This window comes from Carcharhinus amblyrhynchos, chromosome 8 (assembly GCF_965287045.1).
Source record: "Carcharhinus amblyrhynchos chromosome 8, sCarAmb.v2.hapA, whole genome shotgun sequence".
NCBI classification, from domain to species: Eukaryota; Metazoa; Chordata; class Chondrichthyes; order Carcharhiniformes; family Carcharhinidae; genus Carcharhinus; species Carcharhinus amblyrhynchos.
In genome coordinates, this window is record NC_137331.1 from 38137808 (window position 1) to 38151724 (window position 13917).

Consider the following 13917-nt stretch of genomic DNA (forward strand, 5'->3'; position numbering starts at 1 on the left):
AGGCCATTCAGCCCATTGAATCTGCACCGAATCTCTGACTGAGTATCTTACCCAGGCCCTCTTCCCATGCCTGTAACCTCTCACATTTATCATGGCTAATCTCCCTAACCTACACATATTGGGACACTAAGGGGCAATTTAACATGGCCAATCCACCGAACCTGCATATCTTTTGACGATGGAAGGAAACTGGAGCACCTGAAGGAAGAATGTGCAAACTCCCACAGACAGTGACCCGTGGCCAGAATTGAACCTGAGTCCCTGGCGCTGTAAGGCAGCAGTGCCTCACTGCTCACTGTGCCACATGCCACCCCAATGCAGATACAGATAAGAAGTGAGAATTGAATCCAAGTAAGTAATTTTTAAAAAAGACATGTGGAACATTCCTTGATGCGTGAGAAGTGGATGATTAAGTGTTGTGGCCATGGCGATTTAAAATTCCAGTGGCATTGATTTCAGCAGGTAAATAGTCGACTTCAAGATTCCAGCGTTCTGCAATCTGGTGAACATAAGAACATAAGAACATAAGAAATAGGAGCAGGAGTAGGCCATCTAGCCCTTCGAGCCTGCCCCGCCATTCAATAAGATCATGGCTGATCTGTCGTGGCTCAGTTCCACTTTCCCGCCCTCTCCCCATAACCCTTAATCCCCTCTCTTATCAAAAACCCATCAACCCGCTTCTTAAAAATATTTAGCGAGGCAGCCTCCACCACTTCAACGGGCAGAGAATTCCAGAGATTCACCACCCTTTGAGTGAAGAAGTTCCTCCTCAACTCCGTTCTAAACCGCCTCCCCTTTATCTTGAGGCTGTGCCCCCTAGTCCTACTGTCTTTTTTGAGCGGGAAGAGTCTCTCCACCTCTATCCTATCCATCCCATTCATCATCTTATACGTCTCAATGAGATCTCCCCTCATTCTTCTAAACTCTAACGAGTACAAGCCTAGTTTATTCAGCCTCTCCTCATAGCTCAATCCCCTCAACTCCGGTATCAGCCTAGTAAACCTCCTCTGCACTCCCTCCAGGGCCAAAATATCCTTGCGCAGGTGCGGCGCCCAAAACTGCACACAGTACTCCAGCTGCGGCCTCACCAATGCCCTATACAGCTGCAGCAAGACCTCCCTACTTTTATATTCAATCCCCCTCGCTATGAAGGCCAGCATCCCATTCGCCTTCCTGACCACCTGCTGCACCTGCAAGCTGGGTTTTTGCGACTCATGCACAAGGACCCCGAGGTCCCTCAACCTTCTCCGTTTTCTTTTCAGACTTATTTGGCTTACTTCAATAATTAGAGAGAGAGATAAAGATTTACCTACAAAACATTTACAGGGGTGCTGCTGCTGGCTGACTTTTTGCTACACTGTCACACAACCTCTGACCCCTTATGCACTAGGTCATACATATGCACACGCTTGGGGGCAGCTTTTCAGCTGGCTTTGATCCCAATCTGTGTATATCCCTGTAAGATGAAATCCACAAACCCATCTGGATATTACTCACAGGATCTCTCTTGATAAGACAATATTCATTGCCCATAATCTCCCATTGTCTCCGATGGAGATGGCAATTGATTTTTGTGTGCTTTAGAAGCCTCAGTGTCTGGAAACAGGGCAGGGCTCCATTGCCTCTCAGCATATCACTCACCAGCAATTCAACCAGTGATGGACTTTACCTCCTCAGCCATCTTTGGTTTGCATGTCCATTTTAAACAACTCACAGGTGTGGTTTAAAATTCAATACTTCTGGACATAATGTGGTGTTTTTCCTTTATTGTTACATATGCGATATTAAAGTAATATCCTGATGCTCTCTCAGGTTATGGGACAGTTCCAAGGACACTATTTTTGAAGAAGGGAGTTAGTCCCAGTTTCCTGGCCAGTATTTATCCATAACCGAAAAGCTAAAGAATATTATCACTTGAGTATTTGTGAGAGATGGTGGTGTGTATGTTGGCTGCAATGGCACGGTGGCACAGTGGTTAGCACTGCTGCCTCACAGTGCCATGGAACCTGGGTTCTATTCCCGGCTTGGGTCACTGTCTGTGCGGAGCCTACACCTTTTCCCTGTGTCTGTGTGGGTTTCCTCCCACAGTCTGAAGGGCATCCTGATTAAGTACATCGGCCATTCTCAATCTTCCTTCAGTGTACCCAAATTGGTGGCTACTGGGGGGGGGGGGGATTTTCACAGTAATTTCATTGCAGTGTTAACGTATGAGTACTTATGACACTAATAAATAAACTTTAAAACATATCCTATATTACAATAGTGACTATATTTGCTTCATTGCCTGTGAAATACATTGGGACGCCCTGAGGTTGAGAAAGACTTGGGTTACTGGAGCCTTTGATTCAGAAGACTTTGAATCAAAAATAATAGGAGAGAGTTTCAATACTGCCTGATTGATGGAAGAAGACTGCGGAAGTGGCTAAAATGGAACAGCTTCATTTTTGCTGCGTTGCTACTGATTCCCCAACATGTGAGGAGGATACGTTGATGGGATTCCATGAACTAGGATGTGAAGAGGATTGTGTATAGCCATTGGGGCCACCCAGTTGGGCTGAATGGCCCGTGTCTATGCTCTGAAATGTTATTCGAGCCTACGTTAATTATCTTAGCCAGTGTTCTGATTTCCTTGGAGAAAAACACATTTTTAAAAATTCAAATTTCTAATTAATAGCTGAAAAAGATATGTTTTGAGACTCTAAAGGTGTCAATGGGTTTGGGGAGAGTGCTGAAGTATCGTGTTGTGATAGAGGATCAGCCATGATCATGCTGAATGACAGGATAGGCTTGAGGGGCTGAATGCCCACTTCTATATTTCTATGTAACAAAATTTCATGTTTTCAGCCATTTATTATAACAAACAGGCGTAAAACATGATTGACTAAACACTATTTTTGTAGGTTACGACTTTAAACTACAGAATAGAATTTTTAACAGAGTGCAAACCCCAATATCAGGTATATGATGCAAGGGTAGGTGATGGCCTCATGGCAACTTCACTGGACCATTAATTCAGAAACTCAGTTAATGCTTTGGGGATCTGGGTTCGAATCCCACCACGGCAAATGGTGGAATTTGAATTCAATAAAAAAAATCTGAAATTAAGAATCTAGTGGTCACCATGAAACCATTATTGATGATCAGATAAACACACCTGGTTCTCTAATGTTCTTTAGGGAAGGAAATCTACCTCCTTACATGGTCTGGCCTACATATGACTACAGAGCCACGGCAATGTGATTGTCTTTCCACAAGGGAAGGGCTATAAAAGCTGGCCAGTGACACCCATGTTCCATGAAAGAACAAAAAAAATTGTCACGTAAGTGACATTACAAAAGGTTGCCATACACTAGTCCAAAAGTGGGAGAGCGTGGATTCTTTAAAACAAAGATAACTAATAGATTACACCATAATCATAAGTCCAATTATTTGCCTTATAATAGGCAAATTTGTCACTCCAAAAAATGAGAAAAGTAAAATCTACAGAAAGCCAATATTCAGGTGCAAGATCATTTAATTTGCTTGAGTATTTGCTTCTACTTGAGGATTTTGCTGAACTGCGAGTGAATGGGGCTGAAGTTTGGTGTAGACATGTTAACGTCAACCATTGTAAAGGTAAATCTGTAATTACACTGCTTTCTTAATTATAGTATAGAATCAACTTTTCCCTTCAAACAAGCTGAATTACATCATTGCAGCTGGGTGTTGCTATGAAGTTTGCTGTCTAAATAAGATACTGAATATGATTCTGTTACAGAAGAAAAAGACACAAGATCATCTGGATAATTACAGAGCTAAGCCGTGATGTCCACGTTTTCACTGATTTACTCTGTAATTAGTTCACAGAAATGGGCAGAGCACCTGGACATTTGTCGGCGTTGCTTGAATGGGGCTAACTGTTGTTCAGTGCTGTCTGGGTAGCATCAGATCTGTGCACTTCACCTGTCAAAATACGGTGCTCTCCGCAAGGTGGAAATGTACCAGCAAAACCCAATTCTATCCTTTAGAATACGCTACCTCTTAAACTCCTTTAACAGGTTTTATAATAACAGATAATAAGAAAAGTTTTTGAGCTTTTACAGGTGCACCATAGAAAGCATTCTTTCTGATTGTATCACGGCTTGGTATGGCTCCTGCTCTGTCCAAGACCGCAAGGAGCTACAAAGCATCGTGAATGAAGCCCAGTCCATCACACAAACCAGCCTCCCATCCACTGATTTTGTCGACACTTCCCAATGCCTCGGCAAAGCAGCCAGCATAATTAAGAACCCCACACACCCCAAACATTCTTTCTTCCACCTTCTTCCATCAGGAAAAAGATACAAGAGTCTGAGGTCACGTACCAACTGACTCAAGAACAGCTTCTTCTCTGCTGCCATCAGACTTTTGAATGGACCTACCTCACACTAAGTTGATCTTTCTCTACACCCTAGCTATGACTGTAACACTACGTTCTGCCCTGTCTCCTTTCCTTCTCGATGAATGGTATGCTTCGTCTGTACAACTCGCAAGAAACAATATTTTTCATTGTATACTAAGACATGTGACAATAATAAATCAAATACAAAAAACTGCACCAGTTTTGTATTTCTGATCCACGAGAAGAGCTGAAGAGGTGGAAATGTCTCCCTGTTATCTTCCTGTCTGATTTGCTTAAATGGGATTTTTTTGACATTAATAAAGTAGCTCTCTCTTTCATGCATGGTGGAACATCACTACCACACAGTGCCATGGACCAGGGTTTGATTCTGGTTTGGGTCTGTGCGAAGTTTGCACGTTCTTCCCATGTCTGCGAGGGTTTCCTCCACGTGCTCCAGTTTCTTCCCACAGTCCAAAAGAGGTGCATTGGCCGTGCTAAATTCTCCCTCAGTGTACTGAATAGGGGCCGGAGTGTTGCAACTAGGGGATTTTTACAGTAACTTCATCACAGCGTTAATGTGAGCCTGCGTGGCTAATAAATGAATGACCTTAGAGTTATTGGCACCTCTTCTGGGAAATGATGGTAGAAGTTTGGAAATGTGCTTTCAATGGCAATTGACTTGAGATTAGTTGATTTCAAAACTGCGATGAATGGATTTATATCAGCCAAATGTATTAAGGAATGGGGATGTGGTGGAGGTGCTGGTGTTGGACTGGGGTGGACACAGTAAGAAGAGTTGCAACACCTGGTTGAAGTCCAACAGGTTTACTTGGAATCTTGAGGTTTCAGAGTGCTGCCTCCTGAAGGAGCAGTGCTTCAAAAGCTCGTGATTTCAAATAAACCTATTGGACTTTAACCTGGCATTGTGAGACTTTTTAAGGAATGGGGGCAAAGGTGGGCTGGCTTTAGGCCACAGCTATGGTCTCATTGGATGGAACAAGGCTGAGAGGCTATAGAAGGCCTCCTATTTATGTGTTAGCAGTGTAAAACATAGATCTTTTATTTGGCAAGCATTGGTGGATTTAAAAAGAAAGCCTTCCATCCTTTTTGGAAATACACTTATCGAGTTTTTGTGCCATCTGTTACTAAAATTATTGTGTGAAAAAAATCAGAATTTCACAACTTGTGCAGAGTTTGCTCATTCTCCTCATGTCTGTGTGGGTTTCCTCCAGGTGCTCCGGTTTCCTCCCACAGTCCAAAGATGTGCAGGTTAGGTTGATTGGTCATGCTAAAATTGTTCTTACTGTCCTGAGACGCATATGTTAGAGGGATTAGTGGGTAAATTTGTAGGGATAAGGGGGTAGGGCCTGGGTGGGATTGTGGTCGGTGCAGACTCGATGGGCTGAATGGCCTCTTTCTGTACTATAGGGATTCTAAGTCATTCAACACCATCAGACCCCATTTGGAGCATTGCGAGCAGTTTTAGGCCCCAAGGAAGGATATGCTGGCCATGGAAGGTGTCCAGAGGAGGGTCGCAAGAATGATCCCAGAAATGAAGGGTTTGTCACGTGAGGAGTGGTTGGGGAGTTTGGGTCCGTACGTGATGGAGGTTAGAAGAATGAGGGGGAAATCTAATTGTAACTTACAGAATACTGAGAGGCCTAGATGGAGTGGACATGGAGAGGATGCTCCCACTAATGGGAGAGACTAGAATTCAAAGATACAACCTCAGACTGAAGGAATGCTCCTTTAAAACTTGGATGAGGAGGAATTTTTTCAGTTGGGGATGGTGAACCTGTGGAACATATTGCCACAGAGGGCTGTGGAGGCCAGGTCATTGAGTGCCTCTAAGACAGAGATAGATTGGTTCTTGATCAATAAGGGGATCCAGGGTTACAGGAAGAAGGCAGGAGAATGGGGATGAGAGTCATATCAGCCATGATTGAATGGTGGAGCAGACTCAGTGGGCCGATTGACTTAATTCTGCTACTATATCTTATGGTCTTATAGTCTTATCATAACCTCACTACCCTTGTTAATTTGTCATAGGTGAAATAGGGTTCCAACAGGATTCCCGCCATGACATTTAACTCCACAAGTAGGCAAAAACATTCTCAAATTTTTCATTTGCCTTGGGAGAGAAGGGGTTTGTGGAGGGTATACATATTGAAGCAACAGCTTTGTCAGTTGTGAATGCCTCTTGTTTCATCTGCCGGCTCTCCCGTTTCACGTTGCCAGTGTCCCGATCGGAGAGCTGGCAGCGACGGAATGCCCGGGGTTGCAGAGTGCAGCCAGCGCTGGCACGCTGCACTAATGGCTTCCTTTCATCACCAGCCCCTCAGTGAGAGGCACAGTGGCAGATTGTGGACTCAATTACTCTCGTGTCAGGTGATTATCCCGGGTCTTAATGTAATCTTCCATTCACACATACCATATTTCAATTACGGCTGCAATGTTAACATGCTGGGTATTCAAATCACCAATCACCTTATCAGTACTGAACAATGTCAACTGTAAAAAATGCCAGCTGAAGGCAATTACACATGCGTTGAGAACCGATTATGATCACTCTCTGTGGTATTTTGTGATGAGCCAGGGACTGTTCTGAAAATTTAATTTAATGACAATATGCTTGCTGTATAATCCATAACACCTCCACAATTCAGCGTGGGGCTATTAATACTGATAGGAGCATATTATCGCTCAACTGAAAAGCTGGGTTTAGATGGGAGCTGGATTTCCCTACAGGGAGTGATATTTCTAATGGGAGAGGCAGGCTGTTCCAGTTCTTCCTGCACTCTGAAGGTGGTCTTCTTCTGTTTTCTGCCTTTTCCTTTCTCTCTCTACCTCTCTCTCTCTCCTTTCTCATTCTCTTTCCTGCCATGTCTCTCTTTATCATGTGAAAACGCCTGTAGCCAGCTGTGCGTCAGACAAATTAAAAGGAAAAATGGAGTACAGGTTCGAGGGAGAGGGAGAAAGTAATGATGGCTATTTAAGAAACGAAAATCAATAGTGGCATAAAATTGATTTAGTGCTTGTCATAAAATATATGTAAGTGCCAGAAAAAGGGGAAAATTGAGTCTTGTTTTAATCTGCACAAAAGCCATACTGTACTGATGAAGTAATCTTAGAAGGAACCAATATATAATCTAAAGACAGACACTTAATTGTCACATTAAAGACTCTTTTTATGGCCTACTGCACGAAGGGGGAGCATTCATTAATCATCTGGATAAGAGGAATTGAAATCAAATCACAATTAAAATCTGTTCAATATTGTCTGTTATATGTTTTGCAAGCATTAATTTTTTTCTATTGATTTTTTTTTCCCTTGACCTCACACGAGCGCAACAATATATGCAGATGGTGGGAGTTTTTATGACATTAATGTTATGGAACCATTTCACTTCCATGGGCTAAACTTTTATGCGGTGGCATAATTTTTCCATCGGTTTCTTTGTATTGAGATGTACTGTAAGTTCTCCCCACGCTAAACAGAATTCTTTTAGTTATTGGCTTGTTTTTGGAGAGCGGGCAGGAAGGTGTAAAGTTCTCATCAGTGCTCTAGCTCTTAAAAGCTATCTATATCATAGAATCCGTACAGTGCAGAAGGAGACCATTCGGTGTATCGAGTCTGCATCAACCACAATCCCACCGGGGCCCTATTCCAGTAACCCCTCATATTTATCCGGCTAATCCCCCTCATCCTAGGGTTAATTTAACATGGCCAATTCACCTAGCCCGCACATCTTTGGACTGTGGGAGAAAACTGGAGCAGGTGGAAGAAACCCATGCAGACACGGGGAGAATGTGCAAGCTCCGCACAGACAATCACCCGAGGCCGGAAAAGAACCCGGGTCCCTGGTCCTGTGAGACAGCAGCGCTAACCACTGTACTGTTACAGTCATAGCTATATTGTAGAGAGAGATCATGTTGACCACAACACCAAGGACCCAGGTTCAATTCCGGCCTTGGGTCACTGGCTGTGTGGAGTTTGCACGTTCTCCCCATGTTTGCCTGGGTTTCCACTGGAAGCTTCAGTTTCCTCCCACACTCCAAAGATGTGGGGGTTAGGTGGATTGGCCATGCTAAATTTCCCTTAGTGTCAGAGGGATTAGCAGGGTAAATCTGTGGGGTTACGGGAATAGAGCCTGGGTGGGATTGTGCTCGGTGCAGACTTGATGGGCTGAATGGCCTCCTTCTGTACTATAGGGATTCTATTCTATTCTCATGGGGCTGGCAGAGGTGGTGAGGAACTGAACATTTCAAAACTGAGAGTTCTAGTTTGTTGCTGTGGACCTAAAGTGGCAGCAGCCACGAGTTAACCAAATAGTGGAACAGACTAGAGAGGCTGAATAGCCTAGGTCTGTTCCCATATTTCACTATGGGATTGGATGGGGAGGGAAATGAGGGAGAAAGGACGAGGGAAACGTTTGCTCTCCATTTTAGCAATGTCTCAATTTTAAAATTCTCATCCTTGTTTTCAAATTCCTCTGTGGCCTTGCCTCTCCCTACTTCTGTCATCTCCTCCAGTGTTACCAACATCTGAAATCTCTGTTCACATCTAATATTGGCTCCATGGCATCCTCAGTTTTAATCAGAAGTGGCAATGATTTCAGCTGCCTGGACCCTAATCTCTGGAATTGTCTCCCTTAATTTCTCTACTTTTCTACTTCCCTCTCTCCTCTTAGACCAATTGTTTAAGCATTTAAAAAATTCTTTCACCTAAATGCTGGTTTGCCAGCATTTATTGCCCATCCCCAGATGCCCTTGAGAAGGTGGTCGTGAGCTGCCTTCTTGAACCACTGCAGTCCATGTGATGTGGGTACATCCACAGTGCTGTTAGGGAAGGAGTTCCAGAATTTTGATCCAATACTTTGAACCAGTTTATTTATTAGTGTCACAAATAGGCTTACATTAACATTGCTATGAAGTTACTGTGAAAATCCCCTGGTTGCCACAGTCCAGTGCCTGTTTGGCTACACTGAGGGAGAATTTAACATGGCCAATGTACCTAACCAGCACGTCTTTCAGACTGTGGGGTGAAATCAGAAATCAGAAGCCCACGTAGACATGGGGAAAAAGTGCAGACTCCAGGCAATGACTCAAACTGGAATTTGAACGCGGGTCCCTGGCACTGTGAGGCAGCAGTGCTAACCATTGGGCCACCAGGCCACCCAGGGCTTTTGGTCATCTGTTTCAATGTGTACATATATGTGGCTCGGTGTCAAATTGTGGCTGATGACATTCCTGTTACCCACCTTGGGGAGGTATGCTACAGTAAGAGCACCATATAAATGCAAGTTGTTGTTGTTGTTGATTAGATGATAGAGGTGGAATGATGTCAAAGGGAACCGGAACACCTACAACCTATTAGAAGTGGAAGACAAATATTATTCATTACAGGGTACAGGATAGCAGTTACTATGCCTACACAGTAGATTCATTAGATATCTATTAAGTGTGTATTATGCGGTGGGATTCTCCGGGTGCGCTTGCCCCAAAACTAGAGAATTCCGCCTGAGATCAATGGACCTTTGCAAGGTCTGTCCCCCCTCGCCTGCAACGATTCCCATGGCGGGTGGGACAGGAGAACTCCCCCATGGTTTGTAAGTACTGCTCTGTTTCAAGAAATGAGGTAACGCGAGATTGAGAAAGTAAATAACAGAAAAGAATTATGATGAATTAACCCAATTGTGTAAGAGAACGAGACAACATCATCAGAGATGCTGCTGGAGCTTTCTGGTGGTTCACGCTAGCAGGATCTTCCAGTCCTGCTGACTTTGTATCTCTGCTGCAGGTTTCCCAGTGGTGAGGAATGCATTCAATGGTAAACCCCACTGACAATCAGTAGATCCTGCTATTGGCAAATGACAGGCCGTCACTGATAAACACGGAGTGGATTGTACAGAGAAACCCAGTCCAGTTAATGTCAATGAAATCTTAGTTTGAATGGGTGCATGGTTCTGATTTTCCCTTTAATCCCCACCTTACGTTTAGTGTGGCACGATGGTACTGTGGTTGGCACTGCTGCTTCAGCGTGTCAGGGACCTGTGTTCAATTCCCAGATTGTGGTCACTGTCTGTCCGGAATCTGCACGCTCTCTCCATGTCAGTGTTAGTTTCCTCCGGATGCTCCGGTCTCCTCCCACAGTCCGAATTTTTGGGTTTCCCCCCCACAGTATGAAAGATGTGCTGGTTAGGTGCATTGGCCATGCTTAATTTTCCCTCAGTGTTTCTGAACAGGTGCCAGAGTGTGGTAACTTGGGGATTTTCACAGTAACTTCATCGCAGTGCTAATGCAAGCCGACTTGTGACACTAATAAATAAATAACCTTAAATTAATAGGTTGGTGCTGTAATCTGTCTGATTCTGTTCCCTGGATGCATTGTTCTTCCACTCCTTAAACATTTATTCCTTAAAATTAAATAACACATTAAACAAAAGTTGCTTTTTGATGAATAAAAAACAATCTTGATTGAACCAGGGCGACACACTGGCACAGTGGTTAGCACTGCTGCCTCACAGCACGAGGGACCCATGTTCAATTCTGGCCTCGGGGGACTGTGTGTGGAGTTCACACATTCTTCCCATGTCTGTGTTGTTTTCCTCCGGGTGCTCCAGTTTCCTCCCACAGTCTACAGATGTGCGGGTTAGTTTGATTGGCCATGCTATATTATCCCTTAGTGTCAGGGGGATTAGCAGGGTAAATACATGAGGTAAAGGGGATAGGGTGAGATTGTTGTCAGCGCAGGCTCGATGGGCTGAATAGCCTCCTTCTGCACTTTGGGGATTCTATGACGTCTTACAGCGCGGGAGCTCAAATTTCAGCTGCTATCAACTAGGCGTCACTGTGTGCTGACAATAATATAATCCACCGTGTGCTGGCCCTGGCTGAAATAAATCGCAATCTTAAATTTTGTTTAACTGAACTCCAGCAAATATGTGGGGAAAAGCAGCTGAACAATGGTGTAACTGCAAATCATTACTTTCTGAGGCAACAATGAAGTTAAAATTATTTTGTGCTTTGACCTCTGCTTTACAATTAAAAACAAACTTAATCACCTTCTCGCCTTGAATGGTGTGCAATCATCCAGCAATCTGCAGTAAAATGTGATTCAAACGCTACACAATTCATCGCACCACATTCCGAGATCTTTGCTACTTTATTCGGTGTGGAGAACAAGAGAAAACCAAGTCTGAGAATTACGGATATTTGCGCGGCATATTGAGTGGCCCAAGAGTAATGGGAATTATGTGATAACAATATATTGGGCTGCTTTCAGTGGCCTGTGTCTCCCTTGTCATCAGTCATTTTCAGTGGGCAAGGGGGAGCAATTGTTGGGCATCAAATCATCATCAAGTAAACCAGCTCTGACACCAGCTAAAAAGGGAGATGGATGGTCAGCGAGCTCCATGTGGAAATATTCACCAAAAGCCACCGTCTCCTCGGTATCAGAGCACAATCCCCCGAGACAGACCTGACGGTCATTTTTTTTTTATTGGAGCTGTGCGGTCACCTATAATTCTTTGCGGGGTCACCGTTTGATGGGAAATTTTCATAAGCAGGGTGCTGCAGGTTAGGCCAGTCGGGCTCAACTCTCTATTTAGTTTCCTTTTCTGATTCCTTTTAGGTTAGGGAGCTTGGTGAAAAACTTCCAATGCTTTATCGTTACACTGCGGCGTGATATATTCATCACAGCCGGAGCGTAATTCACATTTATGTACCATCTAATACCCTGTAGTTTTCCAAGAGAAATCTCTGAGGTGAGAAGGAAGGTCAAGTTGTAGCTAAATGATGATTAAGTGACATCTTTCAGAAACAATTATCAGAAGTGGGAGCTGCTGGGATTACAGCGGCTTTGCATCCTCTTACCTGATTTCAAAGAGGGGCGATTGGTATATGGAATTCTTAAGTTCTTCCCTCAATCTGACCTCAAAATAAAAAAGGAACATTCTTTGAAATGTAATCTGTGAATCTCACAGTTTGTCGTGCGGTTGAGTGGCAATGTAGAAAAAGATCATTTTACTTCACGCGTTTGGCAATGTTGCGCCAAATCCAAACTGCTGATCTCAGCAGGATTTCAATGCCTCTCCCATTTTAAGTCAATGCTCCTTACTTGCATGTTAAAAGATAACCGGTTCTAGTTTAACTCATTAACAAGTGTGGATCTACACTAAGGATTTGAACTTTAGCCAGTAGGTCGTGTGCAGTTTGACTGTTTTGGAATGTTCCGTGTATTGGCTAATTTAACATGAATTAGTTAACGTTTGAACATTGTTAACGTTTCATTTTTTCTTAATTCTGTCAGCGAGACCGTATAGGGCAAGCCTGGAGCTAAGAATCATCGAATCCCAAAAGTCTTCTGTTTCTTTTAAGTCAGAGAGTTTAAAATTCCTGTCTTCTCTCTCAGAAACACTGAACTACATCATAGAGTACACTAACCTACACATCTTGGGACACTAATAAGGGGTAATTTAATATGGCCAACGCACCTAACCTGTACATCTTTGGAGTGTGGAAGGAAACCAGAGCACATGGGGGGAACCCATGCAGACATGGGGAGAACATGCAGACTCCGTACAGACAGTCAGCTGAGGCCAGAATCAAATCTGCATTCCTGGTACTGTGAGCCAGCACTGCTAACCACTGTGTCACCGTGCTGACCAAGAGATGGTGGAAAAAATGATAGTGAACCTCATGGGTAGAAATGAAAGTCATAATACCCGGAAAGATAATCACCATTGGGTTTGTAATTAAAGTTTATTTATTAGTCACATGTCAGCTTACATTAACACTGTAATGAAGTTACTTTGAAAATTCACGAGTCACCACACTCCAGCACCTGTTTGGGTATACTGAAGGAGAATTTAGCATGGCCAATGCACCTAACCAGCACATCTTTGGACTGTGGAAGGAATCCCATGCAGATACGGGGACAGCATGCAGACTCCGCACAGACAGTGACCCAGCTGGTAATCGAACATGATCCCTAGTGCAGTGAGGCAGCGGTGCTAACAATCAAACCACCTGTAGGATCATGGCTGACCTGATTGTGGCCTCAACTCCACTTTTCCTGCCTGTCTCCCATAACCCTTAACTCCCTTGTCAATCAAAAATCTGACTAACTGAGTCTTAAATACATTCAGTGACCCTGGCGCTGTGAGGCACCAGTGCTAACCACTGTGCCACCGTTGCGGTACTGAAAAATGATTATTTATTTTTGCTTTTCCACAAATGGTTTGAAAATCTTAATAAACCCTGGATAACACTGGCATCTCTTTGATTTCCAGATAGTAAAGGCACCCAACCAAGCGCTATTGCAGGAACCCAGAAGCAATGGTCTTTTAAAACATAGGGACCCTCATTAAGTGAGTCCATTTTCAAATTCATTTGACATTATGGGTGGGACTTCCTGGTCACGCTTGCCCCAAGACCGAAAATCCTGCCTGAGGTCAACAGATCTTTGCATCATCTGTGTCCTGCCCACTGTGATTCCTGTGGCAGGCGGGACAGGAAGATTTCACACTCTGTATAACTTGAGGAGTCCTTTTTCC

The 13917-nt window shown here is 43.8% G+C and overlaps 1 long non-coding RNA gene across 1 annotated transcript in view; it reads right to left on the bottom strand.

Moving 5' to 3' along the window:
- LOC145346967 (uncharacterized) overlaps window positions 1-12383 on the bottom strand; it is a 30460-nt gene extending 18077 nt beyond the window's left edge. The window contains exons 1-2 of the long non-coding RNA XR_013887746.1: window positions 12236-12383; window positions 9622-9730 (exon numbers count right to left, since the gene is read on the bottom strand). This is a non-coding gene — a long non-coding RNA (uncharacterized LOC145346967). The remainder of the gene's footprint in view (window positions 1-9621; window positions 9731-12235) is intronic.
- Window positions 12384-13917: the final 1534 nt, after the last annotated feature.